Raw genomic sequence first — 20,689 nt, forward strand, 5'->3', positions numbered from 1 at the left:
TAGTTTCTAGAACAAACTTGGTACACCAAACAATGAAATACTACTCAACAATAAAAAGGAAGGAACTCCTGATTCACAAGTTGGATGGACCTCAAAAGGGCACGTACTGCATGATTCAATTTACATAACATTCTTGAAATGACAAAACTATTGAAAGAGAAAACAGATTAGTGGCTGCCAGGGGACGTGGATAGGAATGTGGTGGGGGGTGGGTGCCAATACAAAGAGGGGGTAAGAAGTCCTTTTGTGGACATGATGGAGATTACACAAATCTATATATGCAATAAAATTTCATAGAACTACATATGCACATGCACATACATATAAATGAAGACTTTTAAAAACATGGTAAAAACTAAGTTCAGTATAACTAGTAGTAATGTACCTATGTCAATTTCCTGCTTTTGATATTGTACTACAACTATATATGATGTGGCCATTGGAGAAAGCTGAGTGAAGGGTGGACCAGACTTTGTTACATTTGCAGTTTTTGAGTCAAAATTAACAGTTCGAAAAAATTAGTGGCTTAAAGCAACAATCATTATTTCTAGCACAACATTCTCATGAGCTATTAATTCAGGCTGGGATCCATTGAGCAGTTCTTGAGCTCCCTCAGCTCCAATGATTCAAGTCTTGCAGTTAGCTGCCGGTCAGCTAGATGTCTCTGTTTCTGGGGTTTTGTTGGCTGGGGTGATGGGGGCCATTCTGCCACTCATCCCTCCTGTTCAGCAGGCCAGCCCTGGCTTGTTTACATGGTGGCAATATAGGGTTCCAAAAGCAGCAACAGAGTCAGGTTTAACATGTAAGCTCTTTACAAGTCTTTGTTTGCATCAAGTTGCTACAATCCCATTCTGCAAAACAAATCCCACCCAAATTCCAAGAATGGGATAATAGACTCCAGACACAGTAGGAGGAGATGCAGAATGTTGTGGCTATTGTTTTTCAATTTTACTTTATACTTCTGAGTATCAGAGAGAGGAAGTGACTGGGAAGGTCAAGACTTCCTTTCTTCAGTTTGCCACAGAACACTCCTCATACATTCTCAATCCTGAATAATAGTAAATACATGGAGAAAAGAATAGAAATATTTTCTTAAAGCACCCACAAGACGGGAGCAGAAAATTTTCCAATGTCAGGGACTTATTCCATGGATTCCAAAGGTCCAAAGACTAAAACTATCTAGGTCAGCCCTAGTCAAAGTGAGGCTAAGGAAGAGAAGAGACTAAAAGCTCCTTGAAGGCCAGGACTATGTCTGACATTTCTTGGTGTTTCTCATAGGCCCTGGGTAGACAGTGAGTGTCCATTCAATGTGGTTGTTAACAATGAGAGACACCACCACAGGCCTGGTCTGATTACCATTCCCCCTCTATGGTAAACTAGCACAGGACATTGGTGAGAGGTGGGCAGGTCATAGAACAGGAATCTTCTCCAGGCTGGAAATACTGTTTGGGTTTTTCCTACTTTACACTTCTTTAATACACAGTTTCAAAGTATTTGCAGGAGTAATTTCTGGGCTTAGTCGAACTGTGAAAATGATGGAAGGTCTAACGTAAATATGGTTCAGGCTTCTCCAACTTAAGCCTGGAACCTAGAAATCCAGCAAGATGTTGACCTGACAGCCAACAAGCCAGGACATAGCAAGGCCTTTTCCCCTTGGGTCTTCAGATTTTTTCAGAACTCAAAGTTCAACTCAGAGGATACGAAACAAATCCTCTGTCCTACTAGGAACCCCCCCACACCCCGCACCAAATAGGAGAGGATTTCTGATTATAATATGCCACTTATCAAAAATTCCCTTTTCCCTGGTAATTGTGCAAGCGCTATAAGCCAAGTAAAAGACAGTTTTATTCATTGGATAATAAGTTAGCCCAAGACTCTTTAAGAAAAAACTTAACTTTAAAGAAGCGACGCCTCTTCCCCACAGCTGCAAAAATTCCAAGGGTTTTCTGAGACTACAGAGTAAGGACCACACTGAGAACAAACAAACAAAGAACCAACAAAACAATGTCTCCTCTCAGGGGAAGAGTCTCTTCTGAGCAGCCCCATTTGCACTGCAGTCTCCCAGGCCTTCCAGACATTACAGGGCAAATGAGATTCATCTAGCCTGTGTGCGTGAATGCTTTTCTAATAAATTGCATGTCAGGCAGGTGCCAGTGTGTGAATGACAGGCAGGGATCCACTAAAGGAATAATATTCTACAAAGACAATTCCATGCCTCATGATTTGGGATTTCATCAAAGGAATGAAAATAGTGCATATGAAGTACTCTGGAAGATGGAGCTGGTCTGAAAGACTTTAATATAATATCCAGATCCTCACTATTTATCAAAAGTATTCCTGTTTCTGGACCATTGTCTATTGAATCATCCAGAGTATTTTGTTGCTAACATAGGCTTATATCATTATCATTATAAAAACATTATAATGATAATAATAAATCTTACATAGGATTGAAGCTTTATTGCTTGTCTAATATATCTTATGCAATATTTTGCTACCCCACAACAACCCAGTTAAATAGTGAGGACACAATTATTAGCCGCATTTTACCAATGAGCAAACTAAGGCTCAAAAGTTGAAGGTCAGCTGTCAGCCAATGACAGCGCCTGATGATCTATCAATTATAGATGCAATGCCCTCTGTGTCTGATCTCCCACCATGCTGGAATTCAACTGAGGGGGATATGTGTTGAAAAGCTATCTCAGATACTGAAATGGATAGCTAATACCCAAAATTGAGAATCAGAGGACACAAGATCCAGCTTGAAGGAGATTCTGCAGGCCAAATTTGGCACAATCTGAACACTAAAATAAATGATAGCAATGGATTATGACTCAATGAACAAAATTAGAATCTGTATGTCCATACTTATACAATATTGAATCTTACTTAATAAAATAATCTTATAGTCTTAATAAATAATAAAATAAAATAAAATAAAATAAAATAAAATAAAATAAAATAAAAGTAGAGAGAAAGCTCTTCCTGACAGAATTCCAAGTAAGAACTATGGAAGGAATGATATATAATGAAGAAACTAAAAACAAAACAAAACAAAAAACACAAATAAAAAAGTATTAATAGATGATCAAACTATGTAGGGGAAAGTTTTATGAGAACTAAGACATTAACATAGTATCAAAATATTACTTGTTAATTACAAGGGAAAAATAGTAACTTTACAGTGGAAATACTGGCAAGTACCACCTTATGTACATGATCAGAGTCAATATCCCAGGACTGGGACACACTGACATCATGTTTCTCCTGACGTGCTGGACTGTGAAAGACCTATCCCTTCTATGGGTTTCTGGTCCACAAAGTAAAACCTGAATCTAATCTGGACAAAACATCAGAAAACCCAAACGAGGAACATTCTCCAAAATACCTCAGGTACTCTTTAAAGATGTCAAGGTCAATATGACTGAGGCAATGCTCCAGAGTAAGAGTAACTGAAGAGGCATAACAACTAAATGCCATGTGGCATCCTGGATTGAATCCTGGCTGAGCTCGGAAAATGAGCTACAAAGGGCAGTATTGAGACTACTGACAAATTTTGAATATGGACTATGGATTTTAGATTATAATATTGTGTTCATGTGTTAAGTTTCCAGATTTTGATATTTGTATTTTGCTTATGTAAAAGGCTGTCCTTGTTCTTAGGAAATAAATACTGAAATATTCAGGGGGAAAAGTACACAATGTCTCCAACTTATTCTCAAATGGTACAGAAAAGGAGAGAGTAAGCATTGGTTCCTGGAGTGCAAAAATTTCTTAGATGATACAATGGTGTAAACAGATATACAGTTTATCTGTGGTCTTAAATTTTTTTTTTTAATTTTTTTTTTCAACGTTTATTTTTGGGACAGAGAGAGACAGAGCATGAACGGGGGAGGGGCAGAGAGAGAGGGAGACACAGAATCGGAAACAGGCTCCAGGCTCTGAGCCATCAGCCCAGAGCCCGACGCGGGGCTCAAACTCACGGACCGCGAGATCATGACCTGGCTGAAGTCGGACGCTTAACCGACTGCGCCACCCAGGCGCCCCTGTGGTCTTAAATTTTTATGGGGGTACATGATTAGGAAAAAAATGTCTAAAATGTATTCTTGAGGGAGTGATGATGAAAAAAAGTTTTGAGAAACAGGAAGAGAGACAGGGTTGGGTGGGGAAAGAGGAAGCAAAATCAAATGTGGATCAGTGTAAAGGAAAGATATACAAGGATTTCCTTTGTCTTAAGTTTAAAAATCTTCAAATTAAAAGGTTACAAGAAAAAAAATATACTTAGAAATAGAGCATCAACAAAAAAGTGGTAATAATATGCTGGCCCAAGGAAACATTCATATAGCCATGCAAATGTTTTTCATTGTTGCTTCTTTATTACAACACATTGCATATGTATTATTCATTTACCCACTCCATCTAATGTGGTTTTATGAATGTTTTATATATGGTGATCTTGTCTTCTCACTGCTTGGAGACAATAGGGGCTCAATAAGGCCATTCACTTAAAAAAAATTTTTTTAAATGTTTATTTATTTTTGAGAGAAAGAGAGAGAGAGCACAAGCAGGGGCAGGGCAGAGAGAGAAGGAGACACAGAATCTAAAACAGGCTCCAGGCTCTGAACTGTCAGCTCAAACCCACAAACTGTGAGATCATGACCTGAGCTGAAGTTGGATGCTTAACTGACTGAGCCACCCAGGTGCCCCAAGGCCATTCACTTTTTAAGGAAAGTATTTTAAATGGCAGAAGGTAACATGTTCTATCTTCATGAAGGACAGAACAAAATAAAGGTTTCAATAATAACAGGTAGGATCCAGGTTAGAATGCAAAAAAAATTTTTTTGAGAATAAAGTAGTCTGGAATATAAGTTAGTGAGTTGGTTATGGAATAGTCTGTCACAGAGATCTTGAATATATTAGTAATACTTAGGAATATTATCAGGCACACATCTATAGAAAGATAGTTCCAAGGGTGTCTTCTTCCGTTAGAGCTGCTATAACAAAATATATAGACTGAGTGGCTTATAAACAACAGAAATTTCTTTTTCACAGTATTGGGGGCTGAGAGGTACAAGATCAAGGTGCTGGCAGATTCACTGTCTAAGGATGGCCTGCCTTCTGATTAATAGAGGGCACCTTCTTGCTGTGTCCTCACATGGTGGAAGAAACAAGCTAGATCTGAGGGGTCTCTTTTATAAAGTTACTGATCCCACTCACGAGGGTTCCACCCTCATAACCTAAACACCCCCAAAGGGCCCACTTCCCAACAACATCACTTCAGGAGTCAGATTGTCAACACATGAATTTGGGAGGGTGGGGGACCCACGCATTCAAGCCATAGCAAAGGGCAAAAGAGCTGGGTTAGAAGAGTCTTTCATTCATACTGATAACCAACTAGGCAGTTTGTTGGCTTAAAACGGAGTGAGACACAACCTCTGTCTTTAGTGAACTTGCCAGCTAACGGAAAGATTGTTTTAGGATGCATCTTCCAGTATAAGAATACACTGTCATCTTATATCTCATCTCCGGTCTTTACAACTTTTCCCTAACAAACTGCTGTCATCATCATAAAAATGCCTGTATTTCCATCCTTCTGCAGCTGTCACTCTACAGCTACCTTTGCAAAATATTTTCCAACCACCAGTGACAGCACAACACAAAAACAGGTAAGGGGACACCTGGGTGGCTCAGTCAGTTAAGCATCCAGCTCTTGGTTTCTGCTCAGGTCATGATCTCATGGTTCTCGGTGAGTGCGAGCCCTGATCGCGTGAATAGTGTGAAGCCCACCGTGGATTCTCTCTCTCTCCCTCTCTCTGCCCCTCCCCTGCTCGCGCAATCTCTCTCTCTCTCTCTCTCTCAAAATAAATAAATACACTTAAACAATAATAAATTTAAAAAAAAAGTAAGGAAGTTTGCATTCTTTCAGTGACCAGGTATGCTGAGATGGCAAACAGTCCCCCAGGACTATGCAACAGTTGTATTACTAGGAACAGCTGAGGACCTGCTTGCAGGTCCAAAGTGCAAAACTGACTCTGTTGCCACCATTTCCTGGCCATTGGATTCCCTCACTTGATTAATTAACTTAAAATTGCCTCTCAATGGCAAGCCAGACTTCTGTTTCCAATTTCCTCCTGCGTTGAAAAGTAAATAGGTTTCTAACCACATTTTCAAGCCTTTTTGCATGGGTCTTTTGTGCTTACAGTAAACCAGTATCCACTGGAAGGCATCTGGGCCACTGCCAAGGTGGGTATTTGATTTCTTTGTTGTCTTTCCGTATAACCTAACTAACCACAATCCCTTTCCTCCATTCTTCAAAAATGTGCTTGAACAAGAGCCAAGAGCCCCTCCTACAAAATGAACAAGAGGAAAAAAAAGGAGGAAATAAATAAAGAAGGGGCCATGGAAAAAATTAGGGTTTGTGACTATTACCCCATACATCACATTTTCATTTTACATTTTTCTCTCACGACTGCACAAAAACATCTAGATTCTGAATGCATAGTCATATACAAGAATAACTCCAAGGGTTTCCCATTCTTTCCTCCCCACCCAAGAAGATTATATGATTATAAACATGAGGTAAATCCCTATGATCCTATTCCTAAGATATGCCCTGGGTTTTGACCTTGGGGTTGGGGTTTGGGGGGCAAATGCCTAAGAGGTTTGAATGACTACCCAAAGAGAAACAGATGGTGTCAGCAGGCCTGTGCCAACACATAATTTGTTTACCTCCAAGCCACGCACTTTCTCCCACACTTCAGAAAAAAGAATTAAAAATGAGCCTCTGCTCCTTCAAGAGGTGAATTTTCCAGGACAAGTCTTCCATATGGAAAGGAAAATGGTACCAGGCCAGAGCATACACAATGAAGAAGGGTTCAGGCTGTTGCACATTTTCTCTTTCAACAGGTTCCAAATGTTCCAGTGGACACTCTTTTTATCTTCTCCCTATTAACTCTCTACTCCTCACAGCAGATATCAATGAACTTTCTTCAAATCCCGAAAGAGTGAGAATAGCATGAACATAGGCACAAAGGCAAAAAATATAGGGCAGGTGCTGGGAAGAGCAAGTAGTTCAAATGGAGAAATAATACACGAGGGATAAGATTAGCAAGTGAGAATGGCCAGGAGTTTAGGGTTAGATATGGAGGCCGTGACCATCAGGCCAAAAAGTTTCAACTTTATTCGGTCATTAGGAAATACTGAATACAAAAAGATAAAACTGAGGAAAATTAGCCAGTTAAGAAGACAGTGCCACATCAAAAAAGAGAGAAAGTCAAACATGAGAATTAGTAGAATACAAATGCTTCACCTCAGGGAGGGATTCCTGTGACCAAACATTGGGAGCCAGGCATAAAAGGGTAAGTCAGAAGCCTGTATGAATCTTTATCTGATAGAAAGACACTCATGAGTTCTTGAAAGGAGAGCAAACATTCAGGCAAAATCCTGTGAACTCTTACATGCCATTCAATAACACAGTGGGGAAAATCTCCACCATTTTTTTTTTCAACGTTTATTTATTTTCGGGACAGAGAGAGACAGAGCATGAACGGGGCAGGGGCAGAGAGAGAGGGAGACACAGAATCGGAAACAGGCTCCAGGCTCTGAGCCATCAGCCCAGAGCCTGACGCGGGGCTCGAACTCACGGACCGCGAGATCATGACCTGGCTGAAGTCGGACGCTTAACTGACTGCGCCACCCAGGCGCCCCATAAATCTCCACCATTTTTAATCACACAGAAGCAAGGTCACATGACTGCACTGTTCTGTCTTGTACAGACATTTAGCACACACTCAGAACAGAAAAGCATAATTTATTTTTTTAAAATTTTTTTTCAACGTTTATTTATTTTTGGGACAGAGAGAGACAGAGCATGAACGGGGGAGGGGCAGAGAGAGAGGGAGACACAGAATCGGAAACAGGCTCCAGGCTCTGAGCCATCAGCCCAGAGCCCAATGTGGGGCTCGAACTCACGGACCGCGAGATTGTGACCTGGCTGAAGTCGGACGCTTAACCGACTGTGCCACCCAGGCGCCCCACAGAAAAGCATAATTTAAAGAAGATAGCTATGTTGGGGACTCAGCTAATATGACTCATATATGTGATTTCTGACCTTTCCTGATCATCAGGGAATGATGAAACTAAATACCTGGAAGAAGGAATGAATAATGTGTCTTTCAGACTCTTTCTATTGAATATCACTTCTGCTAGCCATTCATTAAGAAAAACAGACAAACTGGAGTTTCTCTTCCTGGTGAAGGCTCCAGACTGGGCAGCATACATTACTGATTAAGGGAACATCTGTGGTTTCAGATAGGGTGACCCTATATAAACTAGTTTCTCTCCAGGTTTATACACACTACACAATTATAAGCAGCTCTTCCTTTCACTCTCAAAACTACCCCAGGTTAGGTAATAAATTATATGGTCAACCCTAGTTTTAAATATCTGATGAAGAGATAGTAGGTTGCCACATAACTATGCAAGTTCAGATGCTAAATTATCTTCTAACTTGGAATGCAACCCACCTTCACAAGCAACATCTAATTGGATGGCTATTAAAGGATTTGGTGAGACTAAAATCATTAGAGTATCATGTCTGTGAGCACAGTGCTATGACTTCTTAGACTGTGCCCTCACCCCCTAGCATAACCCAATCACATCAGAAGCATTTACTGAAAGAATTAATTGCTTATCGATAGACATGACACGTGACATAACTCTCCCTTTGTGGATATCATAGTGTGTATCCTACTGATACAACCACTATGTAGCATAAACTATTATATAAATTTATGGCTTAGATGCTCTCCTTTGCTCTTCCCCATTTCTTCCCCCCACCAAAAAATTCAAGTAACGTACAGCCAATTTATAACCTCCTCTTCTAGCGCACCTACTGGTGCCTACCAAACATGCTCATCTTCCACAATCCAGTCCACCTCACCAAACTCAGAAGTTAAGCCTCCAGGATGTCACAGTGAACCCATTGAGAGTGTTATTTCCCACAGAGCCAAAGCCATCTATTTTTCATTCCGCCAAACCAGCAATATTTCCAACATGAAATATCCATAACGCAGGAAATTCCAGTTCTAGGACTCAGACATGAATAGCCCCAGCAATTATTGTTAAATAGCATGTATTAAGAAGTAGTTTTTTTTTTTTTCCTGTTGGAGGTAAACAGTACAGCATGTACATTGTGGTTCACAGAGTCCATGGAAGTGTACTATGTTATTAGATCCTAAAAGTGGAGAGCAAGTCCAAAAACAGTCCACTTAAGAGGATTATTTTTATTTCTGATTTTGCATGAAATTTAGAATTGTATGCGTAATTATTGTGCTCATACTTCAGGAATTATTGAGGAAAGCTTGTAAATTACCTCTTGTGGACAAGTTGTTTAAGGAAGGCTCAAGTCAGTTAAATTTGATAGTTGGGACAATTTTAGAGAAGTAAGTGAATATCACTCTTTGTTATCTTGAAACATTCCTAAGGTCCTCAGGATTACCCACGTGATTTCTATTCTTGTCCATTCTGTTAGGATTTTCAAACCTGTGAAACTGCAACTATATTGCAAGTAGCAAATAACATCACCAACGAAAACAGAATTATTTTGCAAGCAGCCAATAGCATCACATGGGTGGAGTCATTCTGAGCTTAAGAGAAAATTTTTTGGTAAAGCAAAAGAAGAAAAACTCCTTGGCAAAGGTCTCATTTATCTTTTTTGCCTTAAAGCCTTATGTATAGTAAATGCTAAACATATGTTACACCGAACTTAAATTGATATTGGGTCTTTCTTGCACTGGCCAGAGAGAGGGGGGGCGGGGAGGGAGAGAGAAGAGAGAGAATGTGCTTGGTTTAGTGTCTGCCTGCTTTGCTTATCGCCATTTAAGAGTTGGTACATATGAAAATTGCCTCTTCTATTGACTTTAGAGCCTACAGTAAATAAAAGGATTTTTTAAAGCAACTCTCATTTTAATAACTTTAGTACAAATAAATATGAAAGCTCTTTTGGGGATGGTGTCTTCTGTTTTTTCAGTAGAGGTAGGTTTTGCTAGTTGGGTTTGGAATAGGTGTAATATCCATGCACACCTCTTTTTCTTCTAGGAAATACTTATTGAAAATCTAACACTTCATGGCACTATATTAAGTTTCGTGGGGGATACACAAACGAGAGACAGGTCGTATCCTAAACTGTACAATTTGCGGGAAGTGATTGACATGCACACACATGCCTAGAGTGTGGCAAACATATTTTACCTCTTAAGAGGGATATTTAAAAGAAAACTGGGAAAATTCAAAATAAGAAATGGTTCATTCCACTGAGGGATATTGAGAGAGACTTACAGAAGTGTCACTTTTAGAGTTAGTTCTTGAAAGATGACTTGAATTTTTACTGGAATTTCAAGAGGATTTCAAGCACCATGTGCAAAAGCAGAGGAATACACCTGCTTGTATATTTATTTGGATTTTGTTGGTGATTATACATGAGTGGTGAAGGAAAGTGAAACATTAAGAAAGCTAAGATTTCTAGTTTGGCTACACAGGTGTGAAATGGAGTAATTATGATTTGTTTTTTACACAGTGAATTGAAGTTATCTGTGGGGTGTCCTGCTTGAAGCATTAAATAGGCAATTAAAAACATAGACCTAAAGAAATAAAAGAAATATATAGAGGTAAAGACTTGGAATTAGTTCAAGTGTGAGATCCAATGAGATGATTCGCGGCAAACTATAAAATCTCAAATTATGCTAACATTTAATGGCTGAGGGTAGGGTGTGGGGGGAGAGGTGAGGGAAAAGAGGCAGACTGAAAGATGAGAGGAGAGCCAGGGGAGTTTACTATCACAGAAACCAAGAGAGGCGTGAGTATCTTCCATGAGCTGGTCTTCGCCACTATTATCAAAGGTGGCAGAAATTGAATAGAGAGAGATACAGTTGATTCAATGTTATTAATGGAGTACTGAACTAAACTTTCTAAGTGGTCCTATATTGTATACTGAAGGGTTTCTTGTTGTTCTAAGTAGCCAGAAAGAAATAAGTGTAAACATCAGTATTACCATTTGATTTACCAATATTATTTTGATGCCTTTCCAGTCCTTATGAATATCTCACACTGTGCTTCAGTTAGGTCAGAAGTCAAGTATCTATAAATTGGGTGAAAATCCTTCCCAATATTAGGATTTTTTTTTTTTTTGTATAACTGTAGGCTTGAACATTTTATTGCTCTGCCATAAATAGAAATGAACTCCAAGTGTGGCAGTCTTTGGAGATTAAGAGTAGACACTCATCTTGGGGTAAGATTTACCCTAAATTGTTAAGTCATAAGATGAGAAGAGTGGTACATCTGATCTGAGTGGCTTGGTCATCTTTAGATAATGTTGCTAATATCTTGTTCTTTCTTGACTGTAATAAATTTTCATATTTGGAATATTATGTAGATGTTGGGATTTCACTCTTTTAATTGATTAAATATGGAAAAATTGGAAAGCCCATATTCAACTGGAATTTATATGACCTACAGCTGCTATGTGATGAGATGAGGCAGAACAGCAGAGGGAGGATACTTTTCTAAGACTGTTTGTCATCTATCTTTCAGTGTCTTCCTTAATTGTATTGTTTATTTGCATTTTAATTTTTGTGGTCTGGAACTTGAAAAAAAATTTAGAGTCCTTTAAAAATAATTTACAATGTGAAACAATTCATGGAAAACAAATTTTTGTACAATCCTGTCAGCATCTAGAGAAAATATTTTGTTTCCCTAACTTTCTTCAACCCATGAAGTTGTCCAGGAGGAGAGGAAAGAAAATCTGGGACTTGAACAGGAATTTCCTCCTGTTGAACTGGCTGTGTGCTTGATTTCTTAATGGTTAAATGCATGTGATTGCCTCATCTGGTACTTCCCCAAAAGGAGGTCTTGTTACTGTGAGAAGGCTCCCCTAACTACTGGAATCATTTATTTAACAACAATTGTTTAAGGACACTAGTTAATTTGGAAATTTCAAAATAGATCAGATAAAAATTTTGCCCACAAAGAGATGAAACCTAACAACAATAGATGATAGTAAGTACAAAAATACCCAAAATACTAGACAAAATATAAAAGAAATTCAGATTTCCATTTCTGGAAATACGGTGAAATAGTTTCATAGAAAAATCTATCCCAGGATAAAAATTGAAAAATCTGGATAAAATATAAATATTTCTCAAAATCATGGCTAATTGGGACATAAATAAAGCAAAGATATAGCCCAAAAATGACATGGAAGTGTGGAGAACAAGAAGAAAAAGCCAGTGCTGCAGCTAATATTTTCTCTAAGGGCATTTGCAAATTTAAGGGCTTCACAGATTCTATTCAAGAGAAACAGGTGAGGAGAGAATTAATGAAATAGAAGATAGATATGAGAAATAACCTAGAAGGCAAATACACATAAAAAAAAAAGATGGAAAATATGAAAGTTTAAGAGATACAGTGATTAGGAGAGTCAACATACACAAAATGAGAGTTGCAGAAAGAGAAAAGAAAATGGAAGAAAGACCATGTTCAAAGATATAATGACTAATGACTTTATTTAATGTTATTTTTATATCTTATAATTTAAGTTTTATTCCTGTCTCATTAATCTTTAGCCTGTCTTATTTTCTTATATATGTTTTTAAAGATTATTTCAAAAATAATTAAGGCCTGTAGGTATTTTAGTTGCATCCAATATGTTTTATTAAGCAGTATTTTTATTATAATTTAGTCCTACGCTGAACACACAATCCATTAGGTTACTTGAACTTTAGGATTCAGGTCTTCCATCAGTATAGATACATAACATTACAAGGTTTTAAAAGAAAACAGAGAAAAGAGAGAGAATAGAGGGACACAGTGATGGACAGACTACTACCAAAGGGAGGCAATTACCTTCTAGCTGACTTCTCAACAACAATAAAGGACATTAAATGACAATGGAAATATATTAAAAATACTGAGAAAAATAACAAGTGACCTTGAAATGTCATCTAGTGAGGATATTTTTAAAATGCAAGCAAAATAGGGGCGCCTGGGTGGCTCAGTCAGTTGAGCATCCGACTTCCGCTCAGGTGATGATCTCGCGGTTTGTGAGTTCAAGCCCCGCGTGGGGCTCTGTGCTGACAGCTTGGAGACTGGAGCCTGCTTCGGATTCTGTATCTCCTTCTCTGACCCTTCCCCACTCATGCTCTGTCTCTCAAAAATGAATAAATGTAAAAAAAAAATGTTTTTTTAATGCGAGCAAAATAAATAAAGATATTTTCCAATGAACTAAAGCTGAGTTCACTACCAATAGCACCTTACAAAAGGAACTTCTGAAAGTCATATCTAAGAAAGAAGGAACAGATCCAAGAAAGGTTTGATGTACAAGAAGGAATGGCTAAGCAAAGAAATGGTAGATTTGTGGGTAACACTAAAACAAGCATTAACTGTATAAAACAGCTACAATGAAGGCTAATTTGTAGAGTTAAAAACAAACCAGACCAAAAGCAATATATATTAGAAAGCATATTAGAAATTAGAAAGCACCAAAAGCATATAAATTAGAAAGGCTGTAACTGGATTCAATATGTTCTAGGGCAGAGCTTCTCAATCTTTAATATGCACCCAGTCACTGGGGGATCTTTGTAAAATCCAGGTATTAAATCAGTGGGTTGGGGCAGATATTTTCCATTTCTAACAAGTTCCCAGATGTGTCTATTTTGCTAGTTGATGAATCAAACTTTGATTAGCAAGGTTTTGAGATCCTTATTCAAGAGTAGGGCAGAGATTGATTACATTCATGTCTGTTAACAAATAGTCATGTTAAAATTTAAAAAAAATTAAAATAGGGAAGCTCTATACAAGGCAACTACTAAGCTCTCCAAGGAGTGAATATTAATAACACACAAAATGGGATTTAAAGCAAGAACATTTTGAAAGGCAAAGACGATCCCTACATAATTCCCTTGATAGCATTAGAATTCTAATGTAGTCACCTCAGAATATATTTAACTATATTTATATATAATATATATTTATATATACATATTTATATATTTATACTGTGTAAAGAAAAAATTGTCACAATATATAGGGACATATTGATGAGTCCATCATTATAATAGGAGATTTAACCACCCCCCACTTTTTTCCCAGTAATCAATAAAGCAGACAAAATAAATCCAAAGTATGGTAGTCCTTAGTGCTGTTCACCAAAATTCTGGTTCTCCTCCTTCATGATACATTGTAGGAATACATTTTCCTGACTCCTTGAAATTAGGTGAGGCTTTTTGGGGGCATGTGACTTGCTTTGGCCAATGAAATGTGAGAAGTTAATGTCAGCAGAAGCTGGCTTCCAGATCAGTGTGAGACACCATACAAGTTCTTTTTCCTGCTGTGGCAATTTTGAAAGCACAGAGTTGGATACTCTGCTAGCCTGATTCCTCAGAAAAGATGAGTAGTGAGCATGAACCAGAAGTAAACTTTAATTGTGAGAAGGTTTGTTACAACCTAACCCATCCCGACTGTTACAGTAAGGATAGAAAAGAATTAAACAACATGATTAAAAAGATAAATCTAGTGTATATATTTAGAACATGGCACCCAACAACTGGAAAATAGATATGCTTTTCAAGGAGACATGAAACATTTATAAAGATCAAATACATTCTAGATCACAAAGCAAGTCTCAAAAAATTCTAAAAGTCAGTGTTGCACGGACTACATAGTCTTACTGCAAGGCGATCAAGTAAAAATCAAAGCCAAAGCAACCAACTTCAGCTCACAGTTCCTGAGTTCAAGCCCTGCATCGAGCCCTCTGCTGTCACTGCAGTGCCCACTTCAGATCGTCTGTCTACCTCTCTCTCTGTCCCTTCCCTTCTCATGCTGTCTCTCTCTTTCAAAAATAAATAAACACCAAAAATAAATTTAAAAAATCAAAAACCAGAATGATAACTCTATTTTGAAAAAAAAAAGTTTAAGTAATTCATACATTAAAAAACATGTAATGAAATATAGGGGGAAGCATAGAACTAAATTGTAATAAAATGCTGCTTAATGAAACAAACTGGATACAACCAAAATGATACCCACAGGGCTTCATTGTTTTAAAATAATCTCTAACTCTTAAAAACTGAGAACAACTGAGGGTTGATGGGGGTGGGAGGGAGGGGAGGGTGGGTGATGGGTATTGAGGAAGGCACCTTTTGGGATGAGTACTGGGTGTTGTATGGAAACCAATTTGACAATAAACTTCATACATTGAAAAAAAATAAAAAATAAAATTGAAGGAAAAAATAAAATAAAATAATCTCTAAAAAATATAAATATGAGGACAGGTTACAGATTAATGAGCTAAGAATAAAACTTAAGTTATAAAAATTACATACAATAAACCTGAAGAAAGCAGAAAGAAAAATATGATAAAACAGAAAGTAACATAATGGAAATGAAACAGAGGAAACAGAGCCAAAAGCTACTTTTCAAAAAGTGTAAGACTGACAAATGTTCAACAAAACTGCTCTAGTAAAATATATCACAGAAATAAAGTAAAATGGAAACCCAACTACCGATACCGCATTGATTAAATATAAAAAAATACTTTGAATAAGTGTACACCCATGTATTTGAAAACTGAGGTGAACAAAAATGCATTTTTAGAATATACATCATAAAAAGAAAATAGACAAGAAATATATTAACTCCATAATCATTATGGAAATGTGTGAGTTCTCAAAATATCTTGACTTATACATACTACAGAATTTCATTATATAAAATTCAAAAAACAGGCAAAACTAATAATACATGCTGCTAGAAATCCAAGCACTTGTGACCTTTGAAATCTTGCTGTGGGAGGAGTGGTGGGAACGGGCATGGCAGAGGCTTCGGTGGTGCCGGCAGTATTTTGTCTCTCGGTCTGGGTGCTGGTTAAAGGGTGTGTTCAGTTTGTGATCATTCAACTGCTCTGTGCTTCCCTGCATGTATGTTACACTTTAGTAAAAGGTGGAAAAACAAAATCCTTACACAAAGAAAAGAATATGTAATTCTTATCTATACAAACTATAGAGTAGGAAAAGAGGGGCTAGTCTCCAAACATATTTTGTGAGGTGAGTAAAACCTTGATCCCAAGGCCAGACAGGACAGTACAAGGAAGAAAAATTACATGCTGGTATTACTCACTAAAATAAATGTAAATATATCCTGAACTAAAACATTAGAAAACCAAATGCTCATTGTAAAAAAGAGAAAAATGAATCATGACCGGAGGGGGTGCAAAGTTGAGTCAACGTGAGAGGATCTATTAATATAATTCACCATATTCATGGACTACAGAGGAAAACAACTAAATAATTATTTTTATACAGACAGAAATAACAAATGATAAAAGTCAGCAATGGCTCAAGCCAAATTTCTTAGCTAAAGACGGATAACTTTTTGAGCCCACTCAAAAGTAGCACCATAAGAAAGGAAACAAAATAGGACAAAAATCCTACCACAAATAGATTACTCAATGATGAAATGTTCAAAGCATTAGTACCTTTAAAATCAGGAACAAGGCAAGGATGCAACTTCCACCAATTCCATACAATTTGGTGTTCTCGTAAGTAATAAGGCAAATACACACAGTCCTACACACACACACACACACACACACACGCACGCACGCACACACACATTGTATAAGAATTAGAAAAAACTGGGTCGCCTGGGTGGCTCGTTCGGTTAAGCCACTAACTCTTGATTTGGGCTCAGGTCATGATCTCACAGTTTGTGGGCTCGAGCCCCACTTTGGACTCTGCGCCGACAGTGCGGAGCCTGCTTGGGATTCTTTCTCTCTCCCTCTCTCTCTGTCCCTCCTCCACTTGTGCTCTCTTTCTCTCAAAATAAATAAACTTAAAAAAATTTTTTTAAAGAGTTAGAAAAAAACAATCATTTATAGATTAACATAGCAGTTTACATAGCAAATTCAAAACAATCTATGAAATTGTTAGAATTAATAAAAGAATTTAGGTTGCCAGACTTAAGACTAACATCCAGAAATCAATTTTATTTCTATACATAGATACCAACATTTCTAAAATGCCACTCAAAAGTATAAGTAATATTTATAATAACAATAAAATATAAGGGATCCAGACAATAAATCCAATAAAAATTTTTGTAAGAACTTTATGTAGAAAAATATAAAACTTTATTGAAAGACATTAAAGAAACCCTAAATAACTAGAGAGACATACTATGTTCATTAAATGAGAGTCCCATTTTTCACGAGATCGATCCTTAAGTTGATGTAAATGTTCAATGCATTTCTTTTTTTTTTATTTTTTTAATGTTTATTTATTTTTGAGACAGAGAGAGACAGAGCATGAGCTGAGGAGGGTAGAGAGAGAGAGGGAGACACAGAATCTGAAGCAGGCTCCAGCCTCTGAGCTGTCAGCACAGAGCCTGATGCAGGGCTGGAACTCATGAGCTGTGAGATCATGACCTGAGCTGAAGTTGGACACCCAACCGACTCAGCCACCCAGGCGCCCCTTCAATGCGTTTCTAATTAAAACTCTAGCAAGCCTTTTGTGATAGCTGATAAGCTAATTGTTAAGTCACTGAAGAGCATAGCACCAAGAATAGCCAAGATGTTCTTGGAAAAAAACCAAGTAGGGGACTTGCCTGGTCATGTATTGTGACTGATTATAACCTGTAATTATTAAACAATGAAGTATTGACTCATTGTTTTTTTTAAAAATTCATGTATAGATAAAATATGTAAATCAGCAACAGACCCATGTATTTTTCCAACATAGATATATAAACAAGACTGGCACGGCAGTTTAGGAAACAAAGGATGGGTTAAATAGTAAATGGTACTAGACAATTGCTTATCCATAAGGAATATAAGTGAAAACAAATATTTACTTTAGACCACTGAGTTTTAATATTTGAGGGGCACCTGGGTGACACAGTTGGTAGTGTTCAATTCTTTCTTGATCTCAGCTCAGGTCATGATCTCACAGTTTGTGAGTTCAAGTCCCACTGCACTGATGGTGCAGAGCCTGCTTGGGATTCTGTCTCTTCTTCTCTTTGCCACTTCCCAGCTTGTACTTGCTCTCTCTCTCTCTCTCTCTCTCTCTCTCTCAAACTAAATAAATAAATAATTTTTAAATCTGAGATGGATTAACTACTTAAATGTGAAAGACAAAGGTTTAAAACATTTAGAAGAAAGTACAGGAAAATATCTTTTAGACTTCGGGTACAGAAAGATTTCTCACCCACGATACAAAAAACACAAACCCTAACAGAAAAGAGAGGGAAATTCAATGACATTTAAAAAAAAATCTGTTAGTCAAAATATTCCCTGAAGAAAATGAAAAGACAAAACAAAAAGTAGAAGGAAGGTAGTTCCTTCATGTATAACTGACAAAGAATTAGCATCCAGAATACATAAAGAATGACTACAAATCAATAAAAAGACAATCCAGTAGGGGAAAAAATGGCAGAAGATATGAATAGGGACTTTTTTTGAGGTTTATTTATTTTGAGAGAAAGAGAGTGAGTGAATGCGTGCACATGAGCAGGGGAGGGTCACAGGGAGCCTGACACAGGGCTCAGTGTCAGGTCTGTGAGATCATGACTTGAGCCAAAACCAAGAGTTGGACACTTAAACAATCAGCCACCCATGGCCCCACGAATAGGCATTTTTCACAGAATTAAAAATATTAATGGCCTTTAAACATATAAGGAAATATTTAGCCCCACTATTAACCAAATAAATACAAATTAAAATTATAACAAGATGCCTACCTCGTACCTATAAAAATGGCAACAATTGAAAAGTCAAATAAGGGCACCTGGGTGGCTCAGTCAGTTAAGTGTCTGACTCTTAGTTTCAGCTCAAGTCATGATCTTGCAGTTTCGTGGGTTTGAGCCCCCCACTGGGCTTTGGGCTGGCAGCATGGGACCTGCTAGGGATTCCCTCTCTCCTTCTCTCTCTGCCCCTCCCCCACTTGTCTCTGTCTCTCCCAAAATAAAGAAATAAACTTTCAAAAAGTCAAATAATACAAGTTCTGGTGAAGACACAGAGCAAAAGGAGCACTCATAAAAAGCTGGTAGGAGCATAACTCAGGCAACCATTTTGGAAAAGCAATTTGACTTCATGTAGTAAAATTTAACAAACTTGTGCCCTAAGACACGGCAATCCTACTCATATAAGTAGTTGCCTGATTCTACAGCAACACTGTAGAATCACCTGGCCCCATCCTAAGGGATTATGATTTAACTGTTCTGAGGTAGGGCTCGGCTACTGGTATTTTTTTTTTTTTTAAGTTACATAGGTCGTTATACTATTCCTATAGTCAAGGAAGGTCTTTTACTGGAGGTGTTCAAGTTCAGAGTGTCTTCTAAAGGCCATCTGTTCTAAAGTACCATTTAATAGGAATAACTGAATTACAGCCACTATGCCTGTGGGAACTGAGTTGGAAGACAAAGGAGAAAGGAGAGACATGAGAATGTAAGTAGATGAAGCATCTTACATTTCACATGGCTCCCTTCAAGGGTTCAATCCATGCTGGAGGTGTATCTTCATGCTAAATATTGCCACTACATTATTTTTTTTATTAAATAAAGAAATAATATAAAGTTACCAGCACAGGACCAAGCGTAGAGCAAAACATTTGATAAATGTTAACTACCTTCTGTGTAGTTGAACTATTTCCTTTCTAATATCACTATGATGCTTTAAGGGAACTGTGAGGTTCAAGAATATCCTATATTCTGAGTTCAAGCCCTGAGTCAAGAAATGCGATAAATCATGACTCAAAGGTTGGCATATTCCAGAAACGTAAGGTTAGAAAAGATTATCTTTCAATGCTCTAATATTCTAACTATCATTCAAACCATCATATATTCTCCCTACTGATACCCTAGAGACCTAACCTCCAATTCTCCAATTCTCTGCGAGTCCTTGTGTGAACACAATGCTAAGGCAATTAAAGAATACAGCTATACATGAGTACCTCAATTTCAGATTGGAGGTCAATGGCAATCCAGGTGATGACTAAAAAAGTTACCTAGAGACTCATGGTCTCTACTCAGCAGATAAAGATCATTCCAGTATCTCTTCACCAAACTGAAGGGCTGGGCAGGGACTAAATGGTGGCCTGGCTCTTTGGGAACTTGCCCTTGGGTTGGAGTCGAGACTGTCTCCAGATTGATCTTCCAAAAGGGAGCTCTGTTTCTCTGCATAAAGGAGCATGGTAGGGGGCGGGGGAAAGGAAGAGAGGAGGGGAGAGGCTAAGAATAAAGGAGAGGCAACACTGAGGGATGTTTTCAAGTCCGACTTTATTATTCAGGTTTCTTCAATGCTCCCATGCTCTATTTGTATGCCCCTGCATGGCCTCTGATGACAAAACATGGCCTGACAAAAAAATACTCTCATGAAATGTCAAACCTTTGTTATTTTCCAAATCTATCTGGAAATTTGAGACTAAGTTCTCATTGTCCTAACAGAATTGATGAATCGATGAATGCATGGCCAGCTGGGTGGGTGTTTAGAAGCTCCCACTCACCAGCCTTGGCAGGTTCATAAAAGATGAAGGGAAAACAAGGAGGGAGGGATATCCTGTTGGCTGCTCCTGTTCTCAATGGAGATCTGAACTTGAATTTGCCTTTTCGTCAATGATCCCAATGAGAGTAGTGTTCTAAGCCT

General features: G+C 37.9%; 1 long non-coding RNA gene across 5 annotated transcripts in view; it reads right to left on the minus strand.

Annotated features, from left to right (window-relative positions):
* The window catches only part of LOC112855623 (uncharacterized), a 457,783-nt gene that overhangs the window by 374,318 nt on the left and 62,776 nt on the right, over nt 1-20,689 (minus strand). The window lies entirely within an intron of this gene.

Source organism: Puma concolor, chromosome B3 (genome assembly GCF_028749965.1).
Source record: "Puma concolor isolate L17-30 chromosome B3, mPumCon1.1.hap2, whole genome shotgun sequence".
Lineage (NCBI taxonomy): Eukaryota > Metazoa > Chordata > Mammalia > Carnivora > Felidae > Puma > Puma concolor.